Raw genomic sequence first — 19,903 nt, 5'->3', positions numbered from 1 at the left:
TTATTTACAAGCTACTATGCCTCATTTCAAATTTTGCCAAATCTTTTCATATATATACATATATATATATTCATCCTACTTTCCATTTTAAACTGTTATCAGAAAGTTATTATTTATATCAAAGTTTAGTTTAAGGACTTAAAATATTCTAACATGGCATAAATATTTACCAGGGAAAAACAATGTGTCACAGAAAAAGGAGAGCGAGCTGCCATCTCTATGTAGAATTAGTTTTACCAAAGTGCAAAAAAAAATATTTTTTGTAAATTCTGAACTGACCATAAAGTTATTTTAATGCTGATAATGAGACAATGTATGTCTGGAAGGAAGTTTTATTATGATGAGATCACAAGAAGACAAAAAGAAATATAAATACTATACTGTTCTACAAGTAATAAAGGATAAAACTTTTAATGTGCAGAATGCTCTCTTTTGATAGAGAAAATAAAACAAGACATCTTTAAAGGAAAACAATGGAAAATTAACAAACAACAGAAAGTTTCAATAACCATTCAATTATATATTTTAAAAAAGTGATATAAGGAAAACAGTATCAGTATGCAGATATGCAGATTTTAATGTGGCTTTTACTGAATATTTGCCACACACAAGCCTGACTGAGAAATTATTAAAAAGAGATCCCTCTTCCAGAATTACTGTAGCCGAAATGTTATTTAATGATACTCCACAAGTTCCGTAAAGTTTAGGAAGGTGTTGACAAAGGAGAAAATCAGTTTTCAGTTTGAATATCAATGAGGAAGCTAATTGCTTCTCAAAATATGATAAAGCATAGTTCCATTGCTTGTGGTCTCGTCAGAACCACTCAATGCAGACACTGAGAGGAAATAGGCAGCAGGCTGCGGGCCTTTTGAGGAGGAAAGCACAGACCAGCAAGGTGGAAGCCGGGACACAGCAAAAAAGGCAGAGTTTGACAGAAGGAGAAGCAACACTCAGAGAACAAGAACGTGAAGAAAATCCTAACAGCGGCAGCCTACACTAGTTGTTTTGTTGTTTTGTTTTTATTTTGGTAAGTATAAAATAGCTATTAAGACTCTAATAACCAGATTTTTTAGATGTGCTTAAATGAATCTATCATAATATACATTTCTCACTTCATTTTGTTTTTTAAATCACTCAGATTAAGTCGTGTAGGCTGTGGAGAAGATCTGAGTTAAAGAACTCCATGTTTTATTACTGCACATAATAAATTATCCACAATATGTATTTCGTCTACCTTTTAGTGTGAGCTTCTGTACCAGAAGTAAATACCTTCCTGTGTAAAATGTGTTCTCTGTGTAATATGAGTGGTCATTTCTTTTTTCAAATGTTATTACAATAAGGTGAAAACCAATTTTGCTAAGAATTTTTAGATTTGCTAATACTGTGTATTCCCAAATTTATGTGATCTTTTTAAAGCTAAGGGGAGAAAAATCCTTGCCTAACAGCTATCATTGCTAATTATATGTCTTAACAAAAACATTTTATTATAATGTTTTTATTACAATATAGTTTATACTAGATATTTTTGAATTGATAGCAGCATGAGAACTGAAAGTGTCCTATTTTCCTAGGAATTAATTTCCAGATTTATAAAGCCCAGCCTTAAACTGTGGAGAAAACCCATCTTATTTTTTTCAGCTTATCTTTCTGTGTCCCTTGACACTACAGAAAAGAAGCTGTTGCTTTGCCTCATGCCCTTTGTCCTGCATTTCATGTGAGATCATCATCTGAGAAGGTGAAAACTATGGAAAGAGCTGCACAGCATTCTGCTGTCCAATATTAATCTACTGCTCTGTATTGGTGAATGCCTAACTAGACTAATCACACATACGGAAAAAACCCAAAATGAACAGCAAGCATGCATGTATGATAAGTATACACACTCTATGCCTTTGTTACATGTATTCATTAAAATTAAAGATTCGGTAACTTTAAGTTGATAAACTTAAGTTGATTTTTATCTTCAAAAAGTAGGTGGGTAATTTTTCTACCTTTTCTGTGGACAGAAGGAAGTTTCTTTGGCTATAAGACTTGGCTGGCAAAATTGAAATGGACTCAGGGAAACTGAAAGTTTGGTCACAATAAATATAAAATTTTTTGGTGTCTGAGGCCTGTCATCCTCACGTTAAGCATTTAGGAGGTGCCTTATATTTTTCTTCTAATTTAGAGCTTCTTTCATTTGGACAAACGGAGGATAATAGAAGAACTAATTATTTTGATAAGTTAATGACAAGGAAGGAAAACATGTGAAAATCTCAACAGAGTTATTCATTTGTGGGGGGATTGTATAGTTTATGCTGGTATCTTTCAATCTACATTAACTAAGTTGTTCCTATAAGAACTCAAATCATTATATGTGTCTGTAAGGCTTAATTAGCTTTTATCAAAAGTAAGCCCTCGTTTTAGGGCATTTGGAGAGTGTCTTATTTTTAAAAGGAGAGGGAATGCAAGATTGTAGGCACCCCTCTTGGGATCAGTTGTTTCAGTAACAAAACCTTGCTGTTCTGTGTAGCATTTGTGCTGCTTTATAATTAAAACGCATGATTTAAGTCATGAGTTAAGGCTCAGTTACTTGTAGATCATGAAAGAAAAAAAAAAAAAAAGAAAAATTTATTTCACCATATGAGTCAAACAGCTAAGAAAGGAAGAGAACAAAGATAGAACTCTGACAGCACACTTACCTTTCAGAGTTGTTTTTAGATTCACATTGATTCATTTGAGCTTGCCAGTATGTTCTTTTTTAAAAAGACCTAATTTACTAACAGTGTGGGATTTTCCAAGTTTTTCACTCCCTTTAGATTGCAGTTTCAATGCTCTAGCAATAAAGACCTATAATACAGGGATGTCACACTTCAGCTTCTTGTGGGAGTCTCTTAAGGCCAAGAATTCTCATATATCCTCTTTGTTTTGTGTGGGACAGTTTGAGAGTCTTCAGGTTTGAAAACGGAGAACAATTTGTCACTCTGTGTAATTTATTATTTATATTGACCTCCTTTTCATTTTTAGTTCAGCTAAGGAAGTTGCACACAACTGGTTTTATTTTTGTAATAGACCTGGTTAAATAAACACAGTAACTCATGAAACAAAGTCTGTGATTGGATTTGTGCCTCTGTTTGGCATTCAAGAACCTAATAGAGATAAATTTCATTTATGTATCTTAAATGAGGGCCATTCATACCGGGGGTGCAAAGATTCAAATACAGCACATCCCCAGGTAAGAGAAGAACCCTAAATAATTTGTCATTAAACCTGGGAAATTTTAGAGTGAAAGTGGGGATTAGAAAAATTACGCTTAAAAGTTTGATAAAACTATATGTATAACAGGCTAATAAAGATTTAACATCTTAATTAAGACTCTTGGGGAGAACAATACTACCTAACTCCATAACAGGATGAGGCAGATATGAAGAAAAGCTTGGAGGTCAATGAATTATGGTATCCAGCATATTCAGAGAGCCAAACATACAAGGCAGGGGTGCAGTGGGAGCTGCATCTTCAACTGCTATTAGCCCAAGCAAATGACAGTGGTAAAACAGATGCATGTATCAAATACTTGTCAAATATTATCATTTGTGAGATTCTGGGTTTAGACACATAGTAGGGAACCAAAATACGCCCTTTGCCTTCAGAACGTAATGATTTCATAAGTAAAGCATGAATTAATCACATAATCTGAAATAAATTATCTAATTACAAAATTAGACAACAGATGCAGAGTAATACACTGCCTGCTAAGAACAGTAAGGTCCAGCCAAAGGTGGTTCAGAAGTGGAGTTAAGTGTTAAAGGGTGACAGTTTCATACATGGGTCAAAGCAGAGAGCCTGTTGATCTAGTTTGAGTTCTGCTTATAGGAGTAGCTCTCCTAATCCGTTGCTCCTCGTGGCATGTGAGTCTACTCTTTCCTCTTTTTTTGTATATCTAAAGGACCATTTAGAATGCCTTCCCTAGGAACTAAGGAGATTTTTCAGTCACCTTTTTGCCACTGCCACACTTGGAATGGCAAACATTAGTGAGTCCATTAGTGTGCTGTTTGGGCATTACTGATGACCTCCCTTAAGAAGTTGAGGTGGTTTTATCTGGTTGTTTAGAGTGAGTTCTGCATGTGAATGGCTAAAATCTGTATTTTTAGGAGCACAAGTCTCTGTATTAGCAGTTTATTTAGTTCTATCGATATTAAGGTAGCTATACTTTTAGGGTCCCTTTTGAGTTACTAAATTTGAAAAGATTTACTCCTAGGTTCAGAGAGCTTTTAATGTTTTTTCTTTTGTTCCCCTTTTTCTTTAGGAAACTATACCTAAGCCTTGATTCATTCCTTATTCACAGGAAAAATGAGTTTGAATCAGTCATTCTTTATCAAAGGTTTCATTAGTAATACAGTTTACTTGTTGGGAATGACAAGGAGCAGAATCTCATAACCATATACATTCTGTAATTTTAAGACTATCAATTGCCTTCTGAATGTGTTTCCAAGTTATTTCTGAGCTCAGTTTACTTTGTAGTACCTTCTCAAATGCAACTAACTCAAATATTAATCTTTCCAAACTGTAACCACTAGGTTACAGTGTACATTAGGTATAGTATCTACTTTCTAAACTAAAAAAGATGATAGTTTTAGGAGTTAATTCGAAGCTAGAAACATATGTCAATATCCTTCTAGCTTTCATTAACAATTTCCTCAGCAGCCACTATGTGATATCCCAAGGCAGTATTCTTAATTTTTTTTTCTTTATAGTAGCATCATACTTTCAGAAACTACTTTCAATATTTAGCTTAGCTAAGTTAAAGTAGTCTAATAATAATAAATGACACCCCAAATCGTAGAAGTTTTAAAAACAGCAGTATGTTCCCTGCCTGTTGTACTTGTCAGTCGTGGCTTAGCTACTCACTCAGCAGCAGGGAGTGCTGGGGAGCTCCTTATCCTGGAGACAGAGAAGCAGGATCCTCACTTACCAGTGGGTCCCAAAGCTTCTGCAGGGAAGCCGTGCTTTTCACCTCCCCTCACATCTTGTTGGCCAGATCAACAGGACTAGATAAGTATTCTTTCACAGAAAGAAGCTCCAAAAAGAAGCAGCTCTGAATCTGCTGGAAATAGGTGAAGAAACTAACTTTCCCCATCCAACCCACCACTTAGTCCCATGCTCATTTTTTAGATCTGTCTCACCCAATTTTATTTATTCAACAAAATACTTTCAAAGGAGTAAGAGCATGTTACACAAGTGAATGTATTTAGCACAGAATGATGACCCATGTCTATTTAATGAAATCCAGATTCGCATTTGAAGACAAAACAGGTAAATAAGCACATAAAATTAATTTTTAGTCTTATTTTTAAGTAAATTTTATAGATTCTGAAAGTTTACAAAGATTTTTTATATGTATTTCAAGAAGAATAGATAACACATGCGTTGTCATAAATCAAATGTAAAGAAAGAGAAAAGAAGAAATATAGATCAAATGCAATAAAACCAGTTGGTATTTCACCATAGGAAATGAATGTTAATTTAAAATTTTTATTTATATGTTTAAAATAAATTATGTATGATTTGTAGCACTTTTTATTGCTTGGTAACTGTTGGAAGTTCTTGTTTTAACCACGTTTAAATTTGAGGATATACATATGTATATGTATGAAAACAAATTGTTAATATTCTAGGAAGGTGAGAAATACAATAGCCAAATAACATAAAGAAATGATCCAGGAAATCTCTAGATGCTTTCACCTTTACTAATCCCATAAGCTTTATAAACTTTCTTTATTCTCTACTCTTCCTACTGCTAATGGAAACATGATTCATTCTCTTAATTCTGAATACTTGTCTCTCTTTGTGAACTCTTTCCAAACCGCATCTGCTACTTTGTCTTATACATTTATCCTTAATCCTCACAATTTTATCAAAGATGCTATATGACAATGACATGGTCAATATGCATTCATTAATCTTAGAGGCTTTGTATCACATTTTCAAATTTAAAGAAAGATCACTAGAAATTCTGCATTATGTTCCCAGGTAAAATCTTTATTCAGAACTGCTTTATGCTTCTAAACTGGTAAAGCCATGTCATAATCTGTACTGTTCTATTGTAGGTGGAACATTAAAGCTTAGTGTTTGGAACATAGTAAATTATCATTACTGTTATTTGAATGAAAGACAATTTTAAAAGCAATTATCTTTCTCCGTGGACTGGAGATGGAGATGGAGTGTGATTGAAAAAACAAACAAACAAACAAACAAAAAAAAAAAAACCCAAAAAACAGAAAATCTCTGGGTTTTATTCATTTCAAAATAGAAGGGTCTCACATAACTGAGAAATATAGAAAGGAAGACCTTTCCAACAGACGTTGTTGGAAATTCCAATATCAGAAAACCACAGGAAATAAAGATTCCAAAGTTGTCAGAACAAGGCATATGATTGGGAAATCTGGGATTTGGTGAGGAGCCCAACAAAGATCCATTAGAATAAGCTTCAAAAGCTCTGGTACAAAAAGAATAGACAAAAGCTTGACCCAAAAAACCAAGTTGAAATTGCAGAAAAGCAAACAGCTGATCTTAAAGAGGAGAAAAATTTGCTGGGAAAATAAGAGATGTTGGCTTTTAAACAGACTTGCATTGGTCATACAAAAACTGACCCTCAGTGAGGAGGGGCCTGAACCCTTCTATGTGGTAATGAGAACAATGTGGTAATGAGAAATATACAAAGGAATGAATTTGGGGTTGGTATATTACAGTATCTCTTTTCCGTCCTGTGCCATATTTTCCCAGAGTAACTCCATATTACAGGAAGGTAAGGGAAATGTAATTTGAATCCTGCATGATTGATGAAATACCCTATAAATAGCATAAAATCACAGCAGCTGAATTTTATTTGTGGAATACAACTTGGTTCGAAGTTATAAAAGAAAGGACTTCCTGTCATCCTTGACCTTTATGCTTTCTTTCTAATCTTGTACATGTGAAATAGTTCAATGTAGAATTTTGGCAGAAAATTTAATCGAGTACTTTTTTGAAATTTCCAGAACTGATCCTTCTCTGTCGTTGAAAAGTCAGAGCACATATGATGTCTCCAGTCATCTGACATGTTTCCATTCCATAAGCATTTTATTCACAGATTCATTAAGGTCTCTCAAAAATAATTTCGGTAGATTTAGTACCATGAAATTACGTAAAGTATCTAAAGTATTTAAAGTAGCTCTTCCATAGTTTTAAAACATATATTGTTATTGATTTTTTCTCTTTTTTCTTTTAGTTTGCTCTAAATGTCTAGATTATATATGTATAAAGCACATGGCTCTTAGTTTGCATATAGGCAATATAGTTAAGAATTTGTCTTCAGATTTCTAAATAATTCATCTTTCTTTTATATAAAATAAATAATTATAGAATATATCCTTTACTTACTTCAGAATTTTTATGTTCATCTCTGCATGACTTCTACGCTGGGTATCAGGGTCTGTGATGTTATGCATCCTTCCTAGTCCTGAGCAAAAAATTAGTCAAGACAATGAAAAGGTAGCCAGTTTTTACCTTTATTAAAATTGAAAATAAATGTGCTCTGTAAAGTGAGTGAGAGCCAAAAAGTAGAAAAAGAAATTGGCTTTTCAGGTTGAGAGTGAACCACTGAAAGACAAGAAAAGAAAGTGTTTTGGAGAATGCAGCACAAACCACAGAAAGACCTTTCTGTGGCCATGAGGCTGATGGTAGCCATTTTTAGATCCTCCAGTTTAAGGTCAGATCTGGGCTTGACCATGAAAAACCTGCTTGATTTCATGCCAGGAAAAATCATGCCCATTTGCCTTGTCAGTTGGCCACAGCCTAATCCTAGACCATTTTATTTAGGTACAAGTCATTTCGTACTAGTGAAGACCTTGCTTTGAAATCATAACTCATTGTGAAGTGATGATTAAATCAAAACTTTATATAAGCAAAGACTCCCTAGCAGGTGTTTCAGCTCTCAGTATTATTTCAGTCTTTATTTTTCTTTCTTCAGTTAGAATTTTTCTTAGCTTCAAAAGGTAGCTTGTGCAAATTAGCTTTTACATAGATTGGCAAACAAAGAAGAGCCAGAATTTCCTATTTAACAGTACTTTGTGAACAGTATGGGTATCCTGATGTGGGGAGAGGGCAAACTGATTGGAGACAAAGGTGATTTTTGTCAAAGAACAGTTTTCCCTCAAGCTTACATGCTGTTTCTCATCAGTGCTTAAAACCAGCAGGGTTTTTAGAATGAGTTACAGGATTGCAGATGTTTCAAGCCATTACCATGTGGTTTGAATACCATTGTGGTAGAATTTGCTACAGATATATTTTTGTCTTGCAAACTGGAAGTTAAATGCCTTTTCATTAACCCACCAGTGAAATATACTTTTGTCCTCAGAGAAACTAAAAATTTAGTTTGCCACATTTTATACTCAAACACAAAGTTTGACACTGGTTAGTCCTTCCCACACCAAATGTGTGAAAAGATTCCCTAGGAAATTTTTATCTGGGCACTACATATATTTGTGAAGTGGATGATAAACTATTGTTCTCTTGTCTCATGACCACCAGGGAGATGAATGTAGTTTGCACAGTGCAATGGTAATAACTAATGTGACATTTTCAAAGGAATCTAATCATGGATTCTAAATATCCACATCCAGAGACTCTCCCTAGAATATATTCCCTCTCATCTTTGAAAAACTGCTCCTGGAATAGAAAAACACACTATATACCTTAAGCTAAATAAATGCTACACTTTAAAATACATGGTTCATGAAGCAATATTCATGCAAGGTACTTTGGAAAATTTAGTACTAGTGCAAAATTTAATGCCTTACAATTAGGTGATCACATAATTTTCCATACCATTCTGTGAAAGTAAAAGTCACTATCAATAATCACACAGAAATAAAAATGTTAAGATGGATGAACCAGGAGATAGAACTATCCCACACAGAGTGACATGGTTTTAAAAAGTTAGCATTGTAGGCTGTTTTTAAGGAACTAAAAATCAAATGTTATCAAACATATAGAAAGTCATTGTGATCTGATCTAATCAATAGAGATAAAATCATAGTTCTGAACTAATATGGGTCATATTAGGAAAAAAAAGCCATATAATGCAAATATATCTCTTTGTGAGCAATAAAAATTTCATTGATTTTTTTTTTCAAATTAGAGCTTATAGTTAAATGACGATTGGTGGGATTAGATCTTTCTAATCTTGTCAATGTCTTTAATAAGTGGCTATGAAAATTCGTAGGTAATTTCTGTTTCAAGGCATTTTACTTCCAAGCACTTCTAGATTACACTATATCAGGAAAAAAAAAAAACCCTCAGGAAATAGTGTTGACGAAAAGGAAAATATGCTTTCCAATTATTTCTTTCATTATATTTTCTTCAATTTATGCTAATATGGAAATACTTACATTTCAATGTGACTTAACCCTTTGCAATGCTGCCTAGGAAATAGTCAGAGGATACGCAATGCTTATACAAGTCACATGTATTGTAAATGGAGGTATGTATATCTTGACCTACTCTATTAAAATACCCCAAGCCAAGCAAAGTGTTCACTTGAAGGAGATAAAAATTTCCTTCTCCAAACCTACATTAGAGTAAACAATGTCTCTAGTTTGAATGAGATTAGAAAAGTTGTACTATATTTAAAGTGTGGAAGGATTACTTAGTTTTCTAATGCTGAGAAAATAACATATAATATAATTGACAGATTCAGTGGAATGGCTACAAGGACAGTGGAAACGTACATAACAATGACAAGGCAATGAGAGAGTCAAATTGCACCAGCTGCTTTGATTTAACAGAATCTAAATGAATTAGAATGGAGAAAACTGAGAGTATACTAAATAAAATGAAATGCTTAGTTCAAGAAACTAGAGGCTGTTTCTGAAAGTTCAGCACAATAAGTAAATTTTGGGGCTCTTTTTGAAACATTTGATGAGGTGCTAGCAATTTACAATGCAAGTAATTGCAAGAACAGCATTTGGACTTGAAATAGACGAGTAACTATGCAATCTGGACAACAAAAGACTTGTTACCTCTAAGGATATAAGTCATCCTAAAGGAATTCATTGTGCTTCAATTTACAAATTGGCTTAATATGTATTCTTTCATCTCCAAAGAAAAGCATATGTATTTAGTCTAATTCTGAAACTCATACAATAATCATCTAGACATTAAGCTGGTATAATATGCCAGAAGCTCTGCTTCCTTCTGTGCTTTATCTAATTCCTTGTTCCTGTTACTACATAAATGTAGATGATGTGGTTGGATTTATATTTTGACAAAAATAGTAATGATCACCAGGCGAGGAATAAACTGGAAGGTTTGCCAGATGAGAGGAAGGCGAAACAGTCAGAAAGGTCTGTGCAGCAATCTGAGTGGAGAGACGGTATTAGTTTGGACATAGAAGGAATTTTTTAAATTGAGATGAAACAGAAGTAATAGATGCAGAGAAGATAAATCAAAAGGGCTTGATGATGGATTTAATATGGGATATGGATGGAGATAGAGAAGGGATAGAGAGATTGAGAAAAAGAGGGAAAAAGAGAGAGAGAAAGCAAGAGAGGAGAAGGAGGAGGTCTTTTGGCTCAGGTCTTAGAGAACTGCGTAGATGTGACTGTGTATTTATTAGAATAGGGACTACTGAGAGAGAAATACTTGACAGAAGTAAATTTTAAATATGTTGTTTTCATTTATTTTTTTAAAATCCAAAAAGAGACTTTAAAGGGTTCATATATGTGTCTGGAGCTTAGAGTACAGTTTGTATTACAGACATAAATTCCTGAGATAGTTAGAGTTTGAAATCATAAGATATTTCAAATTTAACAGCTTAGGAAGGGAAGTTGCATTTTGGAAGGAAAGGAAGAATAAGCAGGAGAGAATTGTTCTATGATATTGTATAGAAAAGACATTATATCAAGGGAGTTTTGGTTCTAAACTTAGCTAGCTGTTGAAAGATCAAGATGGAGAAATTGCATTGAAATAGTTCCTGAATGTCTGGAATTTGTGACAGTAGCTGTCTGTAGAGAAAGGGCTGAGCAGGAAATGCTGTTCAGAAGAAACTGAGGAAGAGTTGTGGGGGAAAGGGACTAATATAGGCAGTGCCATTTTAAAAATTTCTCTATGGAGCATTTATAATACATCAAGGCTCCAAACTGAAAATCTGTAGGTTAATGCACTGTCTTAAACAATTTTTACTAGTTTTTTTCAATTAAATAGTTCTCTTTATTGGCTCACATGGATTACTAAAACAAAACAAAACAAAACAACAACAACAACAACAAAAAAAACAAACTTGTGAAATTGTCCTCAAAATTCAAGAAGAAGTTATCATACTCAGTGGTTTTCCTCACCCTCAGTGCTCACCCTCAGTGTCACCTGAAGATGTGGTAACATTTCAGGTGTTTGAAGTGATTGAAGTGATTACATTTTATTTATTTATTTATTTTTTAATTTTCTGTCAATACCTTGTTCTTTTCTGACTTCTGTCCACTTGAATTAGTTACGGCACAAAATTTAGTCCTTGATCTTTTGCTTGTGCTTTTTTAAATACTGATCCTACGGATTCCACTTTTTTTATGGTTACAATTATGCTAGTGGAAAGATAGGTGCAAATGCAAATGCATATCAGTAAGAAAGTCCTTCTGATCATAGATCTCTACCAAATGTGTAGTTTTCCACCCCGTAGTCTCAATATAATCTGTGGGTATAAAACGGTGGCTCATTTAGGTATAATTTTCCTTAAAATGATGTTGGACATTTAAAAAAAAATTAATATTTACTATCTGCTCTGTCTTTTCTGAATGGCTTACTGTGTCCTTTGTAAAGAAGAAGAAATTTTTCACAAAGAATTCCTTAACACTGACTCCTGCCTTTAGAATAGAAATCATTGACAAGTGCTAGACTGAACTGAAGAGATCATTTGATGATATATTCATCAACTGTACTGAAAAATTCTTAATCATCATCTATTAGAGACCTGGCCAAGATCCCCAGTCTCCCAAACGAGTGTATAGCAAAGGCTTAAATAAATGCGACAAGTGGCATGATTTCAGGGCTCCAGGAGGATCAAATCCTTGATAGAGTTTGAGAGTTGGCTGAGACAAGGAATGTCTTTGGAAAGCCCATATTTATTTAGTTTTTCAAACAGGGAAAGGGTTAGTGTGGAAAATATAGGAAACTGAACAGGATCTTGGGAGTGGTTCAAGGACTTGTCTAAGTGAAATATTATGATGATTTAGGAGATCTATTTTATGTTAATTTAGGAGAAGATCTTAGGAGAAAGTCTCCTGGTCGACTTTCACTACAGAGGTGAAATGCCTACAGCTACAATCTGTATCTCGCTAATTGGAGTTGAAGCCAGGCATCCTTAGCTGTGACCTTATCGCACCCTTTGAAGGTCTTTTTTGTCATCAGGTTAGCAATGCACCAACCATGCTGCAGCCCTGCATGTATGTTCAATTTCCAGCTTCAACAGCTCCCCACAATCATCTCTTTAAATATTATTTCTCTGCAATTTTATAGGTATTGAACTTTACATCTACTGAAAATCAGCTTCTTTTCAGGTATTTAATCATTATTTATTGTGCTATACTTAGCTACAAAATCTTTAGTCATATTTTTCTGATTCACTAATCTCTCCAGCCTTATTGATTTTGTAATTTATCCTATGTAGTCAATATTTTATAATTTTAATAATTAGTTTACAAGCTTGAACATTTTTATTTTTTCATGTTTTTAAAATATGCACATACCATTGTAATTATTTTATTCTTATTTTTATGAATATTGACTTCACTATCTCGATATTTAAATATCTTGAATTTTTAATTGTTTACATTTTAGTAGACATGAATTGATATTGATTGTTAACTTTGATGGATGTCCTTTCCTGTAAAAGTTTTTCCTCTAGTGCTTCAGCATATTTGTGAGCTCATTTGGAGGACTTAGTTTTTTTTCTTTTTCTCCTCATTAATAACTTCCTCTCTGGTAGTGATTTTGCTTATTTCCATGTGGCCTGAGAATCTTAGTCACTTCTTTGTCACTAAAAGGAGTACCTAACATCTACAACATAAAGGGGAAAGATTTATTTTGGTTCACTGATTTAGAAGTTTCAGCCCATGATCAGTAGGCTTCAAGGCAAAAACAGAAAGGTGGAAGAACCTGGCAGAGACAAGCCATTCCTGTGATGGCAGCCAGGAAATAAAGAAAGGCGGAGAAGGTAGGGTGAATTTCCCTTTCAGGTCATACTTGGTAACCCACATCGATCTACCAGACCCCACCTCCTAACAACACACCTCTGAACTCTTCAGTGGATTATTCCACTGCTCCGATCATCTTCCCAAAGCCCTGAATATGCCAGACTTTTGGGTGACAGTTTAGATCAAAACGGTAACACTACGAAATCCTGAGGGAAGAATCAGACAAGACCTCTTACTGGTATTATGGAGTGTGATATCTTTGGTTCCTCTTTCTCAAAAGAATTCAAGGTGATACTTGGCCTTCTTTTTGAGGTTCTCTGGCTTTTGTTTCATATAGGAAATCTGCTTCTCTTTCTATACGCAATGAGTGAAGCTGCAATGTTCTTGGCTATTGCCTCCATATGAATTAGGTTTCTATCCTATTCTAGAAATCTTACCCTCACCATTGAATAAAGATCAGAATGGACAACCACCAAATTTTGTCTACAAAGCTTCAGCTATTTTATTTAGGTTTTGTATTTAAACAGATCCTGGTTTTACACTCAGCTTTTCTCTCCTGAGAATATATATTTTGATTCATCTCTAACAGACTTTGTTGCCAAGAGGTTTTTCAATAGGGACTCATGGGTGCTATCTGCCAGAGTTATTTCTACTTCAGAATGTCTGTATGTTGATTTACACTCCAAATGACAATTCGGTTAAATGTAATACTCATGAATCAAATTGTCGTCTCTTTAAAACAGAGAGATACTGTTCAGCGCTTTTTTTCTTTGTGAAACTTGCCATGTACAGTATGAACCACCTGGTTTTTATCTTCTTGTAGGTCTCTTTTCTTTCTGTCTAAATTTCTAAATAATATTTACTCTTGATTTGGAATTAAAAACCAGGATATGTGTCTATGATAAAGTTTTTTACTTAATATTTGAACATAGATTATTGTTTTAAGTATTGAAATGTGACATATTTCATGAATTCCCTATTTGTAATAGAAAATACCACTTGGATATTCCCTTAAATATACTTTCTGTGAAAAGTGTTGTTTGCCATTGTTTTTTATTAGACTATCTCCATTTCTCTTCACATTCACACATGGTATACATATATTTCTCCATTACACAAATGGTCATATATATATTTTATATATTTATGTCTTAAATGTATCAGATAGTGCACCAAAACTCTACGCAAATATTTCAATATATGTGTCTTGCTCTTGTGGTCATTGCTATTAACTCAAATTTTTACCTGTGCCTGAAAGTGGATTTTAAACTCCACATGTTCTAGGCTTTGTGGTATCCAGTTACTGATTAGTTTTGTGACTGTATTTTCCTATTCTAATATTTTTTGAAATGGTATGGTTTGTAATTTCACTTTATACAATTTGTATTTTTATTAGACTCCTAAACATGTATTTTTCCAATATTTTTATATCATACTTAAAAAACATTTTCTATTTCTTCTAACCGCCTACTATCTATTATACTTTTAATGTCACATTTCTTCTATTTATTTTTTTGTTAATAGGAAAATGCAATCATCATTTTATGATTTATAGAATATATATGAATTTCCTTCGTCATACATCACCCCCTCCTGGAATATATTAGAGTGTTTGAAACCATCAATTGTTGGGGGAAGGTATTGTTTTAAATTCACATTCTGTTTTGTTATTGGACAAGGTGAGTGAAGAAAATCATAAGGAAACTTGTTGGTATTTTTTTTTTTAAATTTTATTTAAAGAGAAAAAGAAAAAAAAAAACAGAAAAAGGGTACAAGTAATACAGAATTTCAAAAAAAAATGAACAGTAAGAAATCACTAGTTAATAGATTACATATTGTCATCTTAGAAATAGTTATTCAAGTTACAAAATCAAAGCATACAAAGTGGACATTCAAACAGTGAGACTGCAAACAGTTCTGTTCAGTGATCCAACAAAACTCAGTAATATTGTTATCTATCCTATACACTTAAATATACATGCAGTTATATCCTTTAGAGCACTTTCTTTTCCTCTCTTTTTTACAATAACAATTACACATTTTGGGTTTTATTACTCCCATAGTTCTTATTAATTTTTTTGGAAGAGAATAAAACCAAATGTGACATAACGAAACAGAGTCAATCAAAGCAAAAGGATGGACATAGTACATAATGTAAAAACAGAATACAAGGTGATCAGCAATGGTTACCCTAATGCCTCTTGCTATCTTCAAAAGAATTGCCTATATCATCAGTTATAATAAAATTAAACAAAACAGTACAGAACAAAACCAATAAAACTGAAACATTGGAGACATTACAGGACTTCAAAAGAAGATAATAGTCAAACCAGAATGGGCATCATAGTGAATCTTATTGTTTTCAAAGTAGTTGCCTATACCCTCAAACTTGGTACTATGAAGCAAAACGGAATAGAGTAAAATCAGTCAAAACAACATGGTGAGAGCAATACAGGGCTTCAAATCAAGTTAATAGGAAGTCAAAGTGGTTACTATAATATATCCTGCTATTTTTTATTTATTTTTCCCTTAAAATAAAAATTAAAAAAATAATAAAAAAAGGAGATTGAGATAAAAGAGGACATAACAAAACAACAGCAGAGGTCAGAACATAACAATTTAAGCAACGTAGTGTTTCACCACAAGATATCCTGATGTAACGGTAGTTACCATAGTGTCTCTTTCCTTGGAATATTTGAGTATAACTTTGCATACTGTACCATCAAACATATCAAGACAATGTAAAATCATTCAAGAGAATGACAGTATTACAGGGTATTTAGAACCAACTAACAGAACATGAACAATGGTTTCTATTTTATCTCCTTGCCTATAAAAATTTTTGTTTGTACTATCACATATAATAAAATCCAATATGATACAACATGTTAAGACGGATGGAGACAGAAGAAAAAAAGCTTGATGGGACTTCAATACAAGCTGATATTAAATCATCACTAGCTATTATGATGTCTTGTTTTCTTAAAATAGTTGTTCATACCATCACAGACAATAAAATCAAACAGCGCAGAATAAAACTATTCAAATTAATGAATGAAAACATTATAAGACTTCAAAGCAATATAATGGGGAATCATGATTACCACTTACTTTCACATATTGTTATCATTTTTTTTACACAAGGGAAACTATTCAGTATTTACACATGTGGGTTTGATTTATTTTTACTTATGAGTATGGTCTCAAGCTGCCGCCATTTATTTATAAATATCTCAATGTGATCCTTTTTTGTAGCTGAGCAGTACTCCATTGTATTAAAAAACCACAAATTTTTTTATCCATTCCTCAATTGATGGATACTTAGGTTGTTTCCAAGATCTGGCTATTACAAACTGTGCTGCTATAAACATGGGTGCATATATATCACTGTGGTAGGATGCTTTCATAGGGAATATAACTAGAAGTGGAATAACTGAAACAAATGGCACTTCCAATCTCAGCTTTTTGAGAAATCTCCAGACTGACCTCCACAATGGTTGCACCAGTCTACACTCCCACCAACAGTGCAGGAGAGTTCCTTTTTCCCCACAGCCTCTGCAGCGTTTGTTGTTGGTGGTTTTCTTGATCCTGGCCATTCTTTCAGGAGTGAGATGGAATTTCAGTGTGGTTTTAATTTATGTATCTCTAACGAGTAATGATGATGGACATTTTTTCATGTGTTTATTTACCATTTGTATTTCTTCATCTGACAAGTGTGTATTCATCTCAGAGGCCTATTTTTCGATTGGATCTTTGAATTTCAGAGGTCTGATTTTTTTTTAATTCTTTATATGTTTTAGACACAAGTCCTTTGTCTGAGGGACAGCTCACTAAGATTTTTCCCCAGTTTGTGGGTTTTCTTTTCACTATGCTGGAGATTTCTTTTCACATGCAGAAACTTTTTAATAAGAAGTGCACTAAATTGAAATCTAAATGAATAAAAGATCTGAATATTAAAGCAGAAACACTAAATCTTGGAAGACAAATTGGGTAAAAACCTTAAAGACATAGGAGTAGGTACAGAATTCATTAACAGGACTCAAACTCACTTCCCAGAATCAATAACTGGGATTTTTCTTTTGTCTCATGAGTTAACCATCTATTATATGAGATTAACACAAGTGTATTCACTACTCCACTAAAAGGTGACTGATAGGTTTTTAAAATAATTTTGCTAACACACTTTGAACAAAAGCATGTGCTTTTATTTTATCCTGATTTTTTGTGTGATAAATTTTTATCATTTAAATTAAAATAATTTCCCAGATATTAGGAGAGATTCAATTATCTAGTATCCTTCAACTATCAACATGCAAAAATACTTTTCTGTTTCTGTTACATTTTCTGTGTTATAATTTTTAATAACTCATTTTTGTTATAGAATTACTTTATTACATTTATTTTATAATATGAAATAACATATTCCCTTCTTACGAGGAGGATTTGCATTTGACCACTTTATTTCTGAAATTTTTTGTGGTGGGATTGGGGGTCAAACTCATGACCACACACTTGCCAGGCAGGTGCTTATGCCACTGAGCTAAATCCCCAGGGCTTTATTTCTTAAATTTTAAAAGTGTTTTTACTCATCGGCTTCATATCTCATCATACAATTTTGTCTTTTCCTTCAAAATAGATGTGCACCAAGGTAATATTTGTTGATGTAACTTTCATTGTTTTTCTCAATACTTTGTTTAGAAAAGAATTAATTTTCACATATTTACATATTGCTATTTACTTCTAATTGTATTATAGAACAATTAGAGAAAAATTATTTTTTCTCTTAATTTTGAGATTCAAATTAAAACATAACATTTGATAAATTTAAAAACGTCGTGGATCAAAAACAAAGTAAGCTTTATACACGATGAAAACAAAATTGTGATAATAAATCTTTCAGAGTAAGATTGTTAGAAGTTATTAGAAAGAAATTAATACAATTGAAGATCTAGATACTACAGTTAGGTAACTAGAAAAATATGAGCTATCCAACTTAGAAGAATACATTAAACTATTTAAATGGCTCTGCATATCTGAATGTGTACATATATTTATTATGGATGTATTTATGTGTTTTCATATATGAACTTTAAAGAAAATTATTATTTAAAAAACTTCCCAAAACCTTGCTTTGCAGATTAATTGTACTAGAGTTTTTATTTGAAAGGCAAAAACAATAAAAATAGAGATAAAGAATTTAAAAAACAAGATAATAGGACAACAGACAATGGTCAATATATTGCCTATTGTTATCTTCAAAATAGTTGCTCAGATTACAAGATACAAGCCTGAAAAATTGATCAACCAATATAAGCAGAAAAGATTACTTTCAATGAACTAAGAAATCAATAGTGCAGTTATCTTAGCTATCTTTTGTATATATAAAGGAGCATACAGGAATATTTAACCTGAAAGAAACAAAGCACATTGTAATCATGTGAAACTTCAGTTATATGTAATTTGTGGTGTGCCAATTAAAATTAATGCATATATAAATAAAATATCAGTAATAAAATTATTAATCTTAAAAGCACTGATTTGGTTGGTCTTTCTTACTGTGAAGGGCATGTATTTATAAAACATTAAGGAATAAATAGTCACCCTATGGAGTGAAACATTTGTGATGTGTACAGTTGACAAAGATCTTCCATATACATCCAAAAAGAATGTCAAATGTCAAGGAGAATAATGTGGACAGAACGTAGAAATGGGTAAAACAGATAAGCATGTTCTTGATAAAATAAAGAAATAAATTTTTAAAAATTACAATATTAAAATGAAATGAAACACTGTTATACAACTGCTGAAAGAATTGGATATACAGCAATACAGCCTATTATATACTAAAAAGTACGGTAATTGCAATTGGAATATCCATTTAAGAATATGTTTGATAGTGTCTCTTATAGTGTTATTCATACTGGTGATATAACCAAGTGATTTTATTTATAGATAAATATCCTATAAAAATGGACGTCTATATTCAGTTAGAGGCAATAAAATTATCTTTAGCAATATTAGTAATAATACCCAGTGAACATGAAAGAAGTCATATGTCTATCAGCAGTGAAATGAATATATAATCATACTACTAATATTATTTGACCTATGGAGTAAAAGGGGATTAGCTATAAAAGTGAATAAACTAGTTTTACGCATCATATGCAATTTCCATTATTCATAGGTTAATAAAGGAAGCCGGATTTCAACAGTGTCTTACATCATTCCATGAAGATAAAATTCAAAAGCAAAAAAAAAAAAAAAGTCTATTGTATTTCAGTTCATAATAATAACTTTGCTAAAAGAGGAGACAAAAAATAAAAATAACGTCATGCCACGAAGTGAATTTGGAGGGCTGAGAACTGGAGGGTAAGCAGGTGAGAACTGCCTTCCCTTTGGGAAACTTTGCGTTTAAATTTACACTTTCACAAAGTGACTGTATTTTTAAATATGCACTTCCTAGAGTTAGAGCTAAAGAATGCCATTTCTTAACTAGCAAATTTAAATCTAATAATAGCATTTTTCCAAATTTCTCATGTTACTAATTAACTTCACTGCTTTAATCTGCTTAGGACTGACTACAGTTAGTAAAATCTCCTCTGAATCTACTTCTGATCTTTACTCTAGGTTTTCTTTCCCTTCATTTTCCCCTTATTCCAGAGAAATCTAGTTGGATATATTCAAGTTGCTCATGATTGTAG

This window comes from Cavia porcellus, unplaced genomic scaffold, assembly GCF_034190915.1.
Source record: "Cavia porcellus strain 051 isolate PalLab524CR breed Dunkin Hartley unplaced genomic scaffold, mCavPor4.1 scaffold_22, whole genome shotgun sequence".
NCBI lineage: Eukaryota > Metazoa > Chordata > Mammalia > Rodentia > Caviidae > Cavia > Cavia porcellus.
The sequence above is the reverse complement of the archived record's forward strand: the minus strand, read 5'-3'. Positions refer to the sequence as shown.